Genomic DNA, 18440 nt, shown 5'->3' on the forward strand with positions numbered 1-18440 from the left:
ATATATATATATTAGAGATGCGCGGTTTGCGGGCACAACCGCGGAGTCCGCGGATTATCCGCGGATCGGGCGGATGAAATTAAAAAAAAAAAGATTTTATCCGCGGGTCGGGTCGGGTGGTTGAAATAAAAAAAAATTAGATTTTAAATAGATTCAGGCGGGTGGCAGTTAAACCAATTGGGAAATATATATACATAGTTAAATGTTGTTACCCACATACGAAAAACGAGCAGGCACCTGCAGCATATGCCACCACAGAAAAAAAAAAAAAAAAGAGATGGACACTTTTACGGAGCGGAGAAGGGACGCCTCGCCGGGGTCCGGGACCGAGGCCCCTTCCCCCGAGAGGGCCCCACCGGGAGCCGTAGCTGAGGCGATCCGCGAGAAGGGCCCGACGCACGTCCAGGGTCACCACCGCGCCCACCGCACCGACAGCCCGCCTCGTCCGCCTTCGCCGCGGCCGGCGTCACGCGCAGCAGGTAAGCAGCTTACCTGCCCGCCACCCCTGTTGCCGGGTGCGCATAACAGGGGTCACTCCGCGCGCAGTGCGCTCACGAAAGGGGTGGGGCTCACCCTGGTTGATATAGACAGCAGGACGGTGGCCATGGAAGTTGGAACCCACTAAGGAGTGTGTAACAACCCACCTGCCGAATCAACTAGCCCTGAAAATGGATGGCGCTGGGGCGTCGGGACCATACCCGGCCGTCGCCGGCAGCGAGACGCGCTTGGAGGTGCGCTCAGCGCGGCTCCCATATGATTGCGCACTGGTGTGCGTCTGGGTCGTGACAGCGTGGCACGCGAATGTCTGTGCTGCATTGGATCAGTCTCCTTTCTTTAACAGGCAAAAGCTTTATAACCTCACTAATGCCTTGCATCGTCTATATTAGATATATAACAACGGGCGGGTGCGGGCGGATGCGGTTCTGATCAAATGTTAGATCGGGTGGATTGCGGATGGTTGACGACTTTCTGATGCGGTTGCGGATGAAATAATTGCCTATCCGCGCATCTCTAATATATATATATATATGTATATACTGTATACAAAACCCAAAACCAGTGAAGTTGGCATGTTGTGCAAATCCTTTTCAACTTATATTCAATTGAATAGACTGCAAAGACAAGATATTTAATGTTTGAACTGAGAAACTTTTTTTTTTTTTTTGCAAATAATCATTACCTATTGTTGTTGTTGTTGTTGTTTGCTGTTGTTGTTTTTGTCTCTCTGTCTAATCCCCCTCTTGTCCCCACAATTTCCCCCTCTGTCTTCTTTTTTTTTCTCTTTCTATCCCCTCCTGCTCCGGCCCGGCTGCACTAAATGATAATATAAATACATTTAATAAAGTCAAATACAAATAAGGCAACAAGAGAAGTATCCTACACTTCTCTTTTGTAAAGTAAATCTGAACAGCCGACATGGGCATCTACATCAACTATATGATCATCTACATCAACTATATGATCATCTACATCAACTATATGATCATCTACATCAACTATATGATCATCTACATCAACTATATGATCATCTACATCAACTATATGATCATCTACATCTACTATATGATCATCTACATCTACTATATGATCATCTACATCTACTATATGATCATCTACATCTACTATATGATCATCTACATCAACTATATGATCATCTACATCTACTATATGATCATCTACATCAACTATATGATCATCTACATCAACTATATGATCATCTACATCTACTATATGATCATCTACATCTACTATATGATCATCTACATCTACTATATGATCATCTACATCTACTATATGATCATCTACATCTACTATATGATCATCTACATCTACTATATGATCATCTACATCTACTATATGATCATCTACATCTACTATATGATCATCTACATCTACTATATGATCATCTACATCAACTATATGATTTGCCTGAGAAGCTGGACAGGACACAAAAAAAAAAAAAAATCATTACCTTAGAATTTAATGGCAGCAACACGTTGCACAAAAAGTTGGCACAGGGGCATTTTTACCACTGTGTTACATGGCCTTTCCTTTTAACAACACTCAGTAAATGTTTGGGAACTGAGGAGACCGATTTTTGAAGCTTTCCAGGTGGAATTCTTTCCCATTCTTGCTTGAGGTACATCTTAAGTTGTTCAACAGTCCGGGGGTCTCCGTTGTGGTATTTTAGGCTTCACACATTTTCAATGGGAGACAGGTCTGGACTACAGGCTGGCCAGTCTAGTACCCGCACTCTTTTACTACGAATCCAAGCTGTTGTAACACGTCGCTTGGCATTGTCTTGCTAGAATAAGCAGGGGCGTCCATGATAACGTTGCTTGCATGGCAACATATGTCGCTCCAAAACCTGTATGTACCATTCAGCATTAATGGTGCCTTCACAGTTACCCATGTCCTCAGCACTGATACACCCCCATACCATCACACATGCTGGCTTTTCAACTTTGCGCCTATAACAATCCGGATGGTTCCTTTCCTCTCTGGTCCGGAGGACACGACGTCCACAGTTTCCCAAAACAATTTGAAATGTAAACACGTCAGACCACAGAACACTTTTCCACTTTGCATCAGTCCATCTTAGATGAGCTCAGGCCCAGCGAAGCCGGCGGCGTTTCTGGGTGTTGTTGAGAAATAGCTTTCGCTTTGCATAGTAGAGTTTTAACTTGCACTTACAGATGTAAGTGCAAGCCTGTGCATCGGCTGGGAACATCTCTGCGCTGCTGACCCGTCTCCGCTCGGGATGGTCTCCTGCTGGCCCCACTATGGACTGGACTCTTACTATTATGTTGGATCCACTATGGACTGGACTCTCACAAAATTATGTCAGACCCACTCGACATCCATTGCTTTCGGTCTCCCCTAGAGGGGGGGGGGGGGGGGGGGGGGGTTACCCACATATGCGGTCCTCTCCAAGGTTTCTCATAGTCATTCACATCGACATCCCACTGGGGTGAGTTTTTCCTTGCCCGTATGTGGGCTTTGTACCGAGGATGTCGTTGTGGCTTGTGCAGCCCTTTGAGACACTTGTGATTTAGGGCTATATAAATAAACATTGATTGATTGATTGATTGATGTAGCGACAAACTGTAGTTACTGACAGTTGTTTTCTGAAGTGTTCCTGAGCCCATGTGATGATATCCTTTACACACTGATGTCGTTCTTTTGATGCAGTACTGCCTGAGGGATGGAAGGTCACGGGCTTAGCCGCTTACGTGCAGTGATTTGTCCAGATTCTCTGAACCTTTTTATGATATTACGGATGGTAGATGGTGAAATCCCTAAATTCCTAAATAGCTCGTTGAGAAAGGTTTTTCTTAAACTGTTCAACAATTTGCTCACGCATTTGTTGACGAAGTGGTGACCCTCGCCCCGTCCTTGTTTGTGAATGACTGAGCATTTCATGGAATCTACTTTTATACCCAATCATGGCACCCACCTGTTCCCAATTTGCCTGTTCACCTGTGGGATGTTCTAAATAAGTGTTTGATGAGCATTCCTCTACTTTATCAGTCTTTTTTGCCACTTGTGCCAGCTTTTGTGAAACACGTTGCAGGCATCAATTCCAAATGAGCTAATATTTGCAAAAAATAACAAAGTGTACCAGTTCCAATGTTAAATATCTTGTCTTTGCAGTCTATTCAATTGAATATAAGTTGAAAAGGATTTGCAAATCATTGTCATACCTGCCAACTACTCCGATTTTCCCGTAATTAGTACGGTTTTCATCAACCTATTCCGGGTTACGGTTGCAGTGATAAAAAATACGTTTTTTTAAAATATTTAAAAAAAAGTTTTATTCACGAAATCGCGTAACAACGATGACAATCGACACTGCTTCCCGTAACTTCCTATCGAGCCATTCCGAATGCCATGCGCGAGGCTATTTATAGCACCGCTGCCAAGCACGAGGCACCAGTTGCCATTGTTTCCAAACGAGCGAACGATCATGGAATCAGCCGGAGAAAAATCGCAAAACGAGTCTTAAACCGAAAAGAAAACTGCAGTCATTCCGTGAAGAATATTCAAAAGCCTATCCGGGAATAATTATCCCTTCCAAAAAGGGTGAAAACTACGCGAATTGCACCTTGTGCAGACAAGATTTTTTGATCGGACACGGAGGAATTAGCGATGTAAAAGACCACGTTGGGACAAAAAAACCACAAGTCTAATGCCGTTGCTAGCGATACAAGTGGAAAAACTTTCAACGTTTTTCGTCGCCTAAAAGTTACCATATCATTTTTGCAGTATGATCAATCTGATAGAATACATTTGGATTTTAGCCACAAAAAGGTAATGACACCAATGTTATCTATTGGAATTGTTTAGTACTGTTATACTGTTAAAAGTGTTTATACTATTTATGCTTTCAAGTCCAAGTTGAAGAAATCTTGTTAAATGTTGACAGCATAACTACCAAAATACAGAAGTATGTCCTTAATATTTTTGCAGTGCTATTTCTGTTGAAAAGTTCAAATGATTACATTAGAGATGTGATGTGCCACTTTTCAAGTGTCTGATGGCTTCAATTAATTTTCATTAATTTTTCATATTTTGAATTCTTTTGAAAGGCTTACTAAAAAACTACATTTGAATTGTAATTCCATGCTATTGACAGGACTATTAATTTTAATGAAGTTAGCTTACCATGTTTACAGTATGATAATTGTGATAGAAATGTGAATTTTAGGCACAGAATATTTTTTACAATTGAACAAGGCAGTAGATTATACAAGCTTGGACAGAAAGTTAATAATGACACCAATTGTTTTTTAATGGAATTGTTTAGTACTGTTTTACCATTTGTTTACTGTAAAAAGTGTTTATACTTTCAATGAACAAATTGAAGTCTTGTGAAAGGTTGACAGGATAACTGGCATTAACTGTCAAAATAATTTCAAACTATTGAAGTTAGCTTACAGAATAAACATGTCAATCAACCCATATGATTTTTGCTGTAATATTTTTGTTTTGAAAAGTCACTGTGACTGATAGTAAAGTGATGGTTTTAGCAACATTTTAACCTGTCTGAATGCTAATAATCATTTTGCGCCCCCCTGAACCCCCCACCAGGAGTTTGTCCTGGACCTAGGTTTTTCTGATTTCAAAAGTTGGCAGGTATGCATTGTATTCGGTTTTTATTTACCATTTACAAAACGTGACAACTTCACTGGTTTTGGGTTTTGTATAAACAGTTTGGGTTTAGCAGGTGACGCTTTTATTTTTAGAGTAGACTCTGAAGGAAATAAAAGCTTTGAGCAAATGAAAGCAGGTTGGACTGCATACGAGGGACATAGAGAGATTTACAAATGTATTCATGGAGTGCAGGAAGCTCCCAAAAGTGCTGGAGTACACGTCAAACATGTTGTGGGCCCCCGAGGGTCCAGCACCAGGTGCCTTCGTTTGATGTTGATTAAGCTTTTCATCTCACGGCTCCCCTCATTCGTCCGTCCTGCACCTTTGCTGCAAATTGACATCATCTCAGCTTGCTCACACGAAAAAAAACAAAAAAAACCCCATCTGACATCAGTTGATTGTGTTTTGGTCATGTGTTTGGCGGCTGAGAGTAAATGCAAAGCAATCAGCGTGTACGCACTGAAATAAGCTTTAGCCGCGGGGTAGGGAAACATTCATCCCTGGTGTTGCGCAGCAAACTGCAGAAACATTCTTCATGGCTCTCATGTAGGATGACTAAGGCGGCCGGTACATGTGAAGCGCACACATCCAAATGAACTTATGATGTAAACGTCTGTGGAATGACTTTTCTTGCACGCTAACTGCTCCAACTGTGGGAACTGGCTGCAAATATAGCATTTTAAAGGGGAACATTATCACGCCCCCCTCCACATCCGGATTGTAAATAATGTAAATAATTCAATGTATATACTCTGATGATTAAAGGGGAACATTATCACCAGACCTATGTAAGCGTCAATATATACCTTGATGTTGCAGAAAAAAGACCATATCTTTTTTTAACCAATTTCCGAACTCTAAATGGGTGAATTTTGGCGAATTAAACGCCTTTCTATTATTCGCTCTCGGAGCAATCCGCCATTTTCTCAAACACATTACAAACACAAATAACTTCGAAGACCTCCTCAATCCCACCAGCACGTCTTCCTATGAGGAAGCAGTGCCTGGGGAGTCTGTGGTGGGCTCTCCTATTTCTGGGGCTGAGGTTGCTGAGGTAGTTTAAAAGCTCCTCGGTGGCAAGGCCCCGGGGGTAGATGAGATCCGCCCGGAGTTCCTTAAGGCTCTGGATGCTGTGGGGCTGTCTTGGTTGACAAGACTCTGCAGCATCGCGTGGACATCGGGGGCGGTACCACTGGATTGGCAAACCGGGGTGGTGGTTCCTCTCTTTAAGAAGGGGAACCGGAGGGTGTGTTCTAACTATCGTGGGATCACACTCCTCAGCCTTCCCGGTAAGGTCTATTCAGGTGTACTGGAGAGGAGGCTACGCCGGATAGTCGAACCTCGGATTCAGGAGGAACAGTGTGGTTTTCGTCCTGGTCGTGGAACTGTGGACCAGCTCTATACTCTCGGCAGGGTCCTTGAGGGTGCATGGGAGTTTGCCCAACCAGTCTACATGTGCTTTGTGGACTTGGAGAAGGCATTCGACTGTGTCCCTCGGGAAGTCCTGTGGGGAGTGCTCAGAGAGTATGGGGTATCGGACTGTCTGATTGTGGCGGTCCGCTCCCTGTATGATCAGTGCCAGAGCTTGGTCCGCATTGCCGGTAGTAAGTCGGACACGTTTCCAGTGAGGGTTGGACTCCGCCAAGGCTGCCCTTTGTCACCCATTCTGTTCATAACTTTTATGGACAGAATTTCTAGGCGCAGTCAAGGCGTTGAGGGGATCTGGTTTGGTGGCTGCAGGATTAGGTCTCTGCTTTTTGCAGATGATGTGGTCCTGATGGCTTCATCTGGCCAGGATCTTCAGCTCTCACTGGATCGGTTCGCAGCTGAGTGTGAAGCGAATGGGATGAGAATCAGCACCTCCAAGTCCGAGTCAATGGTTCTCGCCCGGAAAAGGGTGGAGTGCCATCTCCGGGTTGGGGAGGAGATCTTGCCCCAAGTGGAGGAGTTCAAGTATCTCGGAGTCTTGTTCACGAGTGAGGGAAGAGTGGATCGTGAGATCGACAGGCGGATCGGTGCGGCGTCTTCAGTAATGCGGACGCTGTATCGATCCGTTGTGGTGAAGAAGGAGCTGAGCCGGAAGGCAAAGCTCTCAATTTACCGGTCGACCTACGTTCCCATCCTCACCTATGGTCATGAGCTTTGGGTTGTGACCGAAAGGACAAGATCACGGGTACAAGCGGCCGAAATGAGTTTCCTCCGCCGGGTGGCGGGGCTCTCCCTTAGAGATAGGGTGAGAAGCTCTGTCATCCGGGGGGAGCTCAAAGTAAAGCCGCTGCTCCTCCACATGGAGAGGAGCCAGATGAGGTGGTTCGGGCATCTGGTCAGGATGCCACCCGAACGCCTCCCTAGGGAGGTGTTTAGGGCACGTCCGACCGGTAGGAGGCCGCGGGGAAGACCCAGGAAACGTTGGGAAGACTATGTCTCCCGACTGGCCTGGGAACGCCTCGGGGTCCCACAGGAAAAGCTGGACGAAGTGGCTGGGGAGAGGGAAGTCTGGGCTTCCCTGCTTAGGCTGCTTCCCCCGCGACCCGACCTCGGATAAGCGGAAGAAGATGGATGGATGGATGGACATTACAAACACCGAGTCAAATCAGCTCTGTTATTTTCCGTTTTTTCGACTGTTTTCCGTACCTTGGAGACATCATGCCTCGTCGGTGTGTTGTCGGAGGGTGTAACAACACCAACAGGGACGGATTCAAGTTGCACCAGTGGCCCAAAGATGCGAAAGTGGCAAGAAATTGGACGTTTGTTCCGCACACTTTACCGACGAAAGCTATGCTACGACAGAGATTGCATAGAAGAATATCGACCCTAGCTTCCCTGGCCTGCTGACATCAACTCCAAAACTGGACAGATCAGCTTTCAGGAAAAGAGAGCGGATGAGGGTATGTCTACAAAATATATTAATTGATGAAAACTGGGCTGTCTGCACTCTCAAAGTGCATCCATCCATCCATCCATCTTCTTCCGCTTATCCGAGGTCGGGTCGCGGGGGCAGCAGCCTAAGCAGGGAAGCCCAGACTTCCCTCTCCCCAGCCACTTCGTCCAGCTCCTCCCGGGGGATCCCGAGGCGTTCCCAGGCCAGCCGGGAGACATAGTCTTCCCAACGTGTCCTGGGTCTTCCCCGTGGCCTCCTACCGGTCAGACGTGCCCGAAACACCTTCCTAGGGAGGCGTTCGGGTGGCATCCTGACCAGATGCCCAAACCACCTCATCTGGCTCCTCTCCATGTGGAGGAGCAGCGGCTTTTCCATTGAGCTCCCCCCGGATGGCAGAGCTTCTCACCCTATCTCTAAGGGAGAGCCCCGCCACCCGGCGGAGGAAACTCATTTGGGCCGCTTGTACCCGTGATCTTGTCCTTTCGGTCATAACCCAAAGCTCATGACCATAGGTGAGGATGGGAACGTAGATCGACCGGTAAATTGAGAGCTTTGCCTTCCGGCTCAGCTCCTTCTTCACCACAACGGATCGATACAGCGCATGTTGTTGCCAAATGTATTTCATATGCTGTAAACCTAGTTCATAGTTGTTAGTTTCCTTTAATGCCAAACAAACACATACCAATCATTGGTTAGTGTCATGTCTGTGTAATCATGTTTTGTTTTGTTTATTTATTGGACTCTTTAGTTTCTGGCTTTTCACTCCCTTGTCTTGTTTCCATGGTTACCCATTAGTTTCACCTGTTCCACGTTTGGACTCATTGTGCACTCTTGTTTGTCACCATAGCAACCCATTAGTTTTCACCTGCCCTCACGACTCACGCACCTGGTTTTAATCATGTCACTATTATTTAAACCCATTGTTGCCAGGAAGTCTCCCTGGCGACATCACACCCCTGACTTTCTGCTTCTCACTCTGTTTACCTTTGCACACTTCATGTCATGTCAAGTAAGTTTTTTCTATTCATGCCACAGTTAGCGACTTTTGTTCATGTCCATAGTTTTTTGCCCACGTGCAAGTCTTTTTGTTTCGTTAGTCAAGTTTGTACTTCCGCCTTGAGCGCGCTTTTTGTTCCTTTGTTAGTGTAAAATAAAAAATGTCTTCACCTTCACGCCATGTCTGGTCCAAATGTTCATTTGCACCACGGGAGAACAAACCACGCCATAGTCCAAGTCATGACAGTTAGAAGGCGATCGCCGAATTCGTCCTCGCTTTCTCCCGTGTCGCTGGCTGTCGTGTCGTTTTTGTCGGTTTCGCTTGCATACGGTTCAAACCGATATGGCTCAATAGCTTCAGTTTCTTCTTCAATTTGGTTTTCGCTACCTGCCTCCACACTACAACCATCCGTTTCAATACATGCGTAATCTGTTGAATCGCTTAAGCCGCTGAAATCCGAGTCTGAATCCGAGCTAATGTCGCTATAGCTTGCTGTTCTTTCCGCCATGTTTGTTTGTGTTGGCTTCACTATGTGACGTCACAGGAAAATGGACGGGTGTATATAACGATGGTTAAAATCAGGCACTTTGAAGCTTTTTTTAGGGATATTGCGTGATGGGTAAAATTTTGAAAAAAACTTTGAAAAATAAAATAAGCCACTGGGAACTGATTTTTAATGGTTTTAACCCTTCTGAAATTGTGATAATGTTCCCCTTTAAATACCAAGCTAGGACCATAACCGTGAAGTACAAATACCGTATTTTCCGGACTATAAGGCGCACTTAAAATCCTTTTTCCCCCTCAAAACTCGACAGTACGCCTTATAACCTGGTGCGCCTAATGTACAGTATTTTTCGGACTATAAGTCGCTCCGGAGTATACAAACCCCGTTTCCATATGAGTTGGGATATTGTGTTAGATGTAAATATAAACGGAATACAATGATTTGCAAATCATTTCCAACCCATATTCAGTTGAATATGCTACAAAGACAACATATTTGATGTTCAAACTGATAAACATTTTTTTTTTTTTTTTACAAATAATCATTAACTTTAGAATTTGATGCCAGCAACACGTGACAAAGAAGTTGGGAAAGGTGGCAATAAATACTGAGAAAGTTGAGGAATGCTCATCAAACACTTATTTGGAACATCCCACAGGTGAACAGGCAAATTGGGAACAGGTGGGTGCCATGATTGGGTATAAAAGTAGATTCCATGAAATGCTCAGTCATTCACAAACAAGGATGGGGCGAGGGTCACCACTTTGTCAACAAATGCGTGAGCAAATTTTTGAACAGTTTAAGAAAAACTTTCCTCAACCAGCTATTGCAAAGAATTTAGGGATTTCACCATCTACGGTCCGTAATATCATCAAAGGGTTCAGAGAATCTGGAGAAATCACTGCACGTAAGCAGCTAAGCCCGTGACCTTCCATCCCTCAGGCTGTACTGCATCAACAAGCGACATCAGTGTGTAAAGGATATCACCACATGGGCTCAGGAACACTTCAGAAACCCACTGTCAGTAACTACAGTTGGTCGCTACATCTGTAAGTGCAAGTTAGAACTCTCCTATGCAAGGCGAAAACCGTTTATCAACAACACCCAGAAACGCCGTCGGCTTCGCTGGGCCTGAGCTCATCTAAGATGGACTGATACAAAGTGGAAAAGTGTTCTGTGGTCTGACGAGTCCACATTTCAAATTGTTTTTGGAAACTGTGGACGTCGTGTCCTCCGGACCAAAGAGGAAAAGAACCATCCGGATTGTTATAGGCGCAAAGTTGAAAAGCCAGCATGTGTGATGGTATGGGGGTGTATTAGTGCCCAAGACATGGGTAACTTACACATCTGTGAAGGCGCCATTAATGCTGAAAGGTACATACAGGTTTCGGAGCAACATATGTTGCCATCCAAGCAACGTTACCATGGACGCCCCTGCTTATTTCAGCAAGACAATGCCAAGCCACGTGTTACATCAACGTGGCTTCATAGTAAAAGAGTGCGGGTACTAGACTGGCCTGCCTGTAGTCCAGACCTGTCTCCCATTGAAAATGTGTGGCGCATTATGAAGCCTAAAATACCACAACGGAGACCCCCGGACTGTTGAACAACTTAAGCTGTACATCAAGCAAGAATGGGAAAGAATTCCACCTGAGAAGCTTCAAAAATGTGTCTCCTCAGTTCCCAAACGTTTGCTGAGTGTTGTTAAAAGGAAAGGCCATGTAACACAGTGGTGAACATGCCCTTTCCCAACTACTTTGGCACGTGTTGCAGCCATGAATTTCTAAGTTAATTATTATTTGCAAAAAAAAATAAAGTTTATGAGTTTGAACATCAAATATGTTGTCTTTGTAGTGCATTCAATTGAATATGGGTTGAAAAGGATTTGCAAATCATTGTATTCCGTTTATATTTACATCTAACACAATTTTCCGACTCATATGGAAACGGGGTTTGTAAATCGCACCGGCCAAAAATGCATAATAAAGAAGAAAAAAAACATATATAAGTCGCACTGGAGTATAAGTCGCATTTTTGGGGGAAATGTATTTGATAAAATCCAACACCAAGAATAGACATTTGAAAGGCAATTTAAAATAAATCAAGAATAGTGAACAACAGGCTGAATAAGTGTACGTTATATGAGGCATAAATAACCAACTGGTATGTTAACGTAACATATTATGGTAAGAGTCATTCAAATAACTATAACATATAGAACATGCTATACGTTTACCAAACAATCTGTCACTCCTAATCGCTAAATCCCATGAAATCTTATACGTCTAGTCTCTTACGTGAATGAGATCAATAATATTATTTGATATTTTACGCTAATGTGTTAATAATTTCACACATAAGTCGCTCCTGAGTATAAGTTGCACCCCCGGCCAAACTATGAAAAGAACTGCGACTTATAGTCCGAAAAATACGACCCTCAACCGACGCACGGATTGGGGGGGGGGGGGGGGTGTATTATTGTAGCCCGGAAGACTTATAGCTGCAAGGTGTTCTGGGTATTTGTTCTGTTTTGTTTGTTTATGTTGTGTTACGGTGCGGATTTTCTCCCGAAATGTGTTTGTCATTCTTGTTTGGTGTGGGTTCACAGTGTGGCGCATATTTGTAACAGTGTTAAACTTGTTTATACGGCCACCCTCAGTGTGACCTGTGTGGCTGTTATTCAAGTATGTCTTGCAGTCACTTACGTGTGTGTACAGAAGCCAAATACAACATGTGACTGTTTGTACAGGTTGTAGGGGGCGCTAAAGGCAGTGCCATCACGGCACGCCCTTGATATTGTAGTTTGGGTGAAAATCGGCAGACATTGGAGAGAATGGTTGCCCCGAAATTCGATAGTCTCCCGGAAAAATCGGGAGGGTTGGCAAGTATGACGCTGTCATAAAACTCGCAGGCCGCACTAACATTATATTTTCATATTTAAGGTGCGGGCCTCAAAACAGCGTGTCTGAGACGCCTGATTTAGAGTGTGAGAGAAAACTTGTGGAGGAACAGACAACGCCACACATGTTGCCTCGTTTGTGCTTTGGAAAGATCACAAACAAACGACGATAAAACCCATAACTTCTTTTGGCGGGGGGATACTAGTAGTTCCCGTCAGCTATATACAACTTTTTAGTGTTCTCATCATTGTCATCGTTGGACACAATCAACAGTTATTTTCTGAGAAATAAGCTCCCGCTGGTGTGAAATGCACAGCCGGTCCAGACTTTTGGACTAACGGTGGAACTAAAAGGAGAATGATTGTTATTCAGCGCTGTAGGCAACATTGTGACTTTATGAGCTTCGGCAGAGTCTGTGTTTGTGTGAGAAATGACCTGCAAACAGTGTGTGTGTGCGGTCCTGCTAATGCACTTCTTCAACACCCCAAGAAGCATAAAATGGCTCTCGGCGGAGCAGGTCTCCATTCTGCCTATCACTCCATTAGCCGCCGTGCTGCTCCACTCGGGCCAATGTGCAAAACAGCTGTGGAAAAAGGCCTCATGCCTTTTCTTTAACACCAGAAATGTTTTTCCTACTCTCCCCACTTTTATCAGAAGTATAGAAATTCCCACCCACTCCTGTCATGTCACACTGGTTCCTCTCCAAGTATGACATGATGGAGCTCATCTGGATTGAGTTAGGGTGGGGCACCCTGCGGAGATGCGTGGATGGGAATGTCATTGCTGAATCAATATGGTCTCACCAGCATGTTTGGGCCGACGGAGTGCAACAAACACTTTTTGATCGAAGAGCTGACGTACCGTGACGATGCGTGAAATGTATCGTACACCAGCTCCTGATTGCACTTCTGCAAGCTTTGTGAATGCAGATCCTAAGATCAGTCAGGCAAGGAGCCACATATTGTCATTCACATACAGTAAGACAGTGTTTTTCATTTTTCTTCATTGAAAAAATGCGGAGGGACACCACGAGCAGAAAACATTAAAAATGTAAACTAGGTACTAGAGATGCGCGGATAGGCAATTATTTCATCCGCAACCGCATCAGAAAGTCGTCAACCATCCGCCATCCACCCGATGTAACATTTGATCAGAACTGCACCCGCCCGCACCCGCCCGTTGTTATATATCTAATATAGACGATGCAAGGCATTAGTGAGGTTATAAAGCTTTTGCCTGTTAAAGAAAGGAGACTGATCCAATGCAGCACAGACATTCGCGTGCCACGCTGTCACGACCCAGACGCACACCAGTGCGCAATCATATGGGAGCCGCGCTGAGCGCACCTCCAAGCGCGTCTCGCTGCCGGCGACGGCCGGGTATGGGCGCCATCCATTTTCAGGGCTAGTTGATTCGGCAGGTGGGTTGTTACACACTCCTTAGCGGGTTCCAACTTCCATGGCCACCGTCCTGATGTCTATATCAACCAGGGTGAGCCCCACCCCTTTCGTGAGCGCACTGCGCCGCGGAGTGACCCCTGTTACGAGCCCCCGGCAACAGGGGTGGCGGGCAGGTAAGCTGCGCGGGCGGAGCGCGCGGAGTGACCCCTGTTACGAGCCCCCGGCCACGGGGGTGGCAGGCAGGTAAGCTGCTTACCTGCTGCGCGTGACGCCGGCCGCGGCGAAGGCGGACGAGGCGGGGTGTCGGTGCAATGGGCGCGGTGTTGACCCTGGACGTGCGTCGGGCCCTTCTCGCGGATCGCCTCAGCTACGGCTCCCGGTGGGGCCCTCTCGGGGGAAGGGGCCTCGGTCCCGGACCCCGGCGAGGCGTCCCTTCTCTGCTCTGTAAAAGTGTCCATCTCTTTTTTTTTTCTTCTTCTGTTGTGGCATATGCTGCAGGTGCCTGCTCGTTTTTCGTATGTGGGTAACAACATTTAACTATGTATATATATTTCCCAATTGGTTTAACTGCCACCCGCCTGAATCTATTTAAAATCTAATTTTTTTTTATTTCCACCGCCCGACCCGACCCGACCCGCGGATAAAATCTAATTTTTTTTAATTTCATCCGCCCGATCCGCGGATAATCCGCGGACTCCGCGGTTGTGCCCGCAAACCGCGCATCTCTACTAGGTACCGTATTTTTCGGAGTATAAGTCGCTCCGTATATACCTACTCAGTGGCCTAGTGGTTAGAGTGTCCGCCCTGAGATCGGTAGGTTGTGAGTTCAAACCCCGGCCGAGTCATACCAAAGACTATAAAAATGGGACCCATTACCTCCCTGCTTGGCACTCAGCATCAAGGGTTGGAATTGGGGGTTAAATCACCAAAATGATTCCCGGGCGCGGCCACCGCTGCTGCCCACTGCTCCCCTCACCTCCCAGGGGGTGATCAAGGGTGATGGGTCAAATGCAGAGAATAATCTCGCCACACCTAGTGTGTGTGTGTGACAATCATTGGTACTTTAACTTTTAACTTTAAGTGGCACCGGCCGAAAATGCATAATAAAGAAGGAAAAAACATATATAAGTCGCACTGGAGCAGGGGTCAACAACCCGCGGCTCCGGAGCCGCATGCGGCTCTTTGATTACTCTGATGCGGCTCAGCAGTTTACTTGCTGAACCCCCCAATTTTCCCGTGAGACTTCCGGATTTCAGTGCCTCTCGCAGAAAATTCCCGGGATTAATATTCACCGATTTTCACCCTTACGGCTATAATAAGGGCGTGCCAAGATGGTACAACATTTGGCGCCCTCTACAATCTGTATTAACAGAGTGCCAGCCCATCACTTGTTATACAATATACATTTTTCGCATGCACACGTACGTGACAGCAAGGCATACTTGGTCAACAGCCACGCAGGTTACATTGACGGTAGTCATATAAAACAACTTTAACACTCTTACTAATAATGCGCCACACTTTGAACCAAAACCAAACAAGAATGACAAACACATTTCGGGAGAACATCTGCACCTTAACACAACATAAACACAACAGAACAAACACCCAGAATCCCATGCAGCCCTGACTCTTCCGGCTACCCCTGCTACCACCAAACCCCGCCCCCACCCCAACCCTGCTCCCTCACACATCAATGTATCCCGGAAGAGTTAGGGCTGCATGGGATTCTGGGTATTTGTCCTGTTGTGTTTATGTTGTGTTACGGTGCAGATGTTCTCCCAAAATTTGTTTGTCATTCTTGTTTGGTGTGGGTTCACACCACATTATTAGTAAGAGTGTTAAAGTTTGTTTTTTTTTATACCGCGACCGTCAGTGTAACCTGTGTGGTTGTTGAACAAGTATGCCTTGCTGTAACCTACGTGAGCAAGCGGAAGCCCCATACAACGTGTGGCTGATCAGGCACGCTGGCTGTAGTGGATGCTATATGCTGTATCATCACGGCACGCATGACGCTGACAAGCGCCATTCATTCAAAACCCGTGTGCCGCACCAGCTTTCAAATTCCACATAAAGGTGTGGGCAGTGTGTCTGAGACCCCTGGTTATTAGCACAAAGCAAAAAAAACACTTTGTATGCAGTGTTATTTCATTTAAAATTTCAAAAAAGATTTGCGGCTCCTTTTCTATAATTTGTGAAACTGGTCAAAATGGCTCTTTGACTGGTAAAGGTTGCCGACCCCTGCACTAGAGTATAAGTTGCATTTTTGGGGGAATACAGGTTTTGGAACAACATATGCTGTCATCTAAGCGCCGTCTTTTTCATGGACGCCCCTGCTTATTTCAGCAAGACAATGCCAAGCCACATTCAGCACGTGTTACAACAGCGTGGCTTCGTAAAAAAAAGAGTGCGGGTACTTTCCTGGTCCACCTGCAGTCCAGACCTGTCTCCCATCGACAATGTGTGGCGCATTATGAAGCGTAAAATACGACAGCGGAGACCCCGGACTGTTGAACGACTGAAGCTCTACATAAAACAAGAATGGGAAAGAATTCCACTTTCAAAGCTTCAACAATTAGTTTCCTCAGTTCCCAATCGTTTATTGAGTGTTGTTAAAAGAAAAGGTGATGTAACACAGTGGTGAACATGCCCTTTCCCAACTACTTTGGCACGTGTTGCAGCCATGAAATTCTAAGTTGATTATTTTTTGCAAAAAAAAAAATAAAGTTTATGAGTTTGAACATCAAATATGTTGTCTTTGTAGTGCATTCAATTGAATATGGGTTGAAAAGGATTTGCCAATCATTGTATTCCGTTTATATTTACATCTAACACAATTTCCCAACTCATATGGAAACGGGGTTTGTACAAAAAACATGTTGGTTATTGGTGGTTTTAATAATTATATGGACTCTCCCTTCAATCGACTAGCCACAGAATTTAAATAAGTACTGGATTGCCTTAACCCAGGGGTCGGCAAAGTGCAAACAAAATTGGGCCAAGGATTGAGCCCTGGGGGACCCCATGTGGTAGAGGAGCTGTGGAAGACATAAAACTGTCTACTTTCACACAAAAACTCCTGTCAGTTAGGTACGACCGGAACCAGTTGAGGGCGGCGCCCTTAATGCCCACACAGTTATCAAGACGAGTGATTAAGGTGGCGTGGTCGACGGTTGTGTGGTCGACGGTGTCGAACGCAGCAAACAGATCTAAAAGCACAACATATTTACCACAATCTGTTGACAGGAGAATATCGTTAAAAACTTTTAGAAGCGCTGACTCTGTGCTGTGGAGGGCTTTAAAACCGGACTGGAACAGCTCAATGATAGCATTATCCTCTAAGAAGGGCAACAACTGACTGTAGACAACCTTCTCTAATGTAAACAGTGGGATTTCTAACAATTAGGAAGGTTTGTCATGTTTGTTCTCCTACAGAAAATATATAAAAAATATATTTTTTTCCATTTTCACAGAGGTCCAGGGAGCCACTAGGGCGGCGCTAACGAACCGCATGCACCTGTAGAACCGCGGGTTGCTGACCCCCGCCTTAACCACACCCAACATGTCAATGTCTCCACCCACAATAAAGGCCATACCTTGGACTTAGTTATCACCGACTCCCTCACAGTCACTAAGCCCCATGTAAATGTCACTGGTTTGTGTATCTGACCAACAGGTAGTTAGCATGAAACTCCCCCTACCAGCTCCCAACGCAAAACCAAAATGTACAATAACTTTTAGGAACTTAAATAACATTGATTCCCCCTCTTTCAGTCATCACCTCCAGCATTCTTCTCCCACCTACATCCTCCTCAGTCTCCAACCGTGTGGATTTTTACCATAACAGTCTATCCTCCATCCTGGACTTTGATGCACCATTTAACAAACTGACAGTCTCCTTCTCCTGGTCTGCCGAAAGGTACACAGAGGAGCTGAAGCTATTAAAACGGTCAGGCCGTGTCCTGGATTTGGTCCGACAGTGCATAAGTTGACCTAACGGGAACATCAAAGGTCTTAGGCTAAAGCCGTTTTTGTGTCCAGGACACTATTCAACAATCATCAACAATAACCAAGGTAACTCCAAGCAACTCTTCTCTACAGTAAGTCACATTCTCAAACCTCAGATCACTCCATACTACACTAATACAGACAATGACTGTTCCTTGAAATTTTCACCTCCAAAATTGACTATAACCACTCATTTATCATGGAGTTTGAGAAGATCATCCGCAGATCCAAACCATCCACATGCTCCCTTCATCCCCTCCTTTCTCCTCTGCGCAATACACACAACCTTTCCATTACCACTCATAGTAAAAATAATTAATCTTTTTCTCCAAATAGCCAACGTTCCTCCCTCCTTCAAAACAGCTCTGATAAAACCTCTGCTCAAAAAAACAACTTTAGACCTTAATCTCTTTGTCAAATTACCGATCCTTTTTAAATCCTCCATTAATTTCCAAAATCCTATGAAAAGACCAACTCTATACTCTCGGCAGTATCCTCGAGGGTGCATGAGATTTTGCCCAACCAGTCTACATGTGTTCTGTGGACTCGGAGAAGGCATTTGACCAGAATCAGAATCAGAATCAGAATCAGCTTT

The sequence above is a fragment of the Nerophis lumbriciformis genome, linkage group LG35 (assembly GCF_033978685.3).
Source record: "Nerophis lumbriciformis linkage group LG35, RoL_Nlum_v2.1, whole genome shotgun sequence".
Classification (NCBI taxonomy): domain Eukaryota; kingdom Metazoa; phylum Chordata; class Actinopteri; order Syngnathiformes; family Syngnathidae; genus Nerophis; species Nerophis lumbriciformis.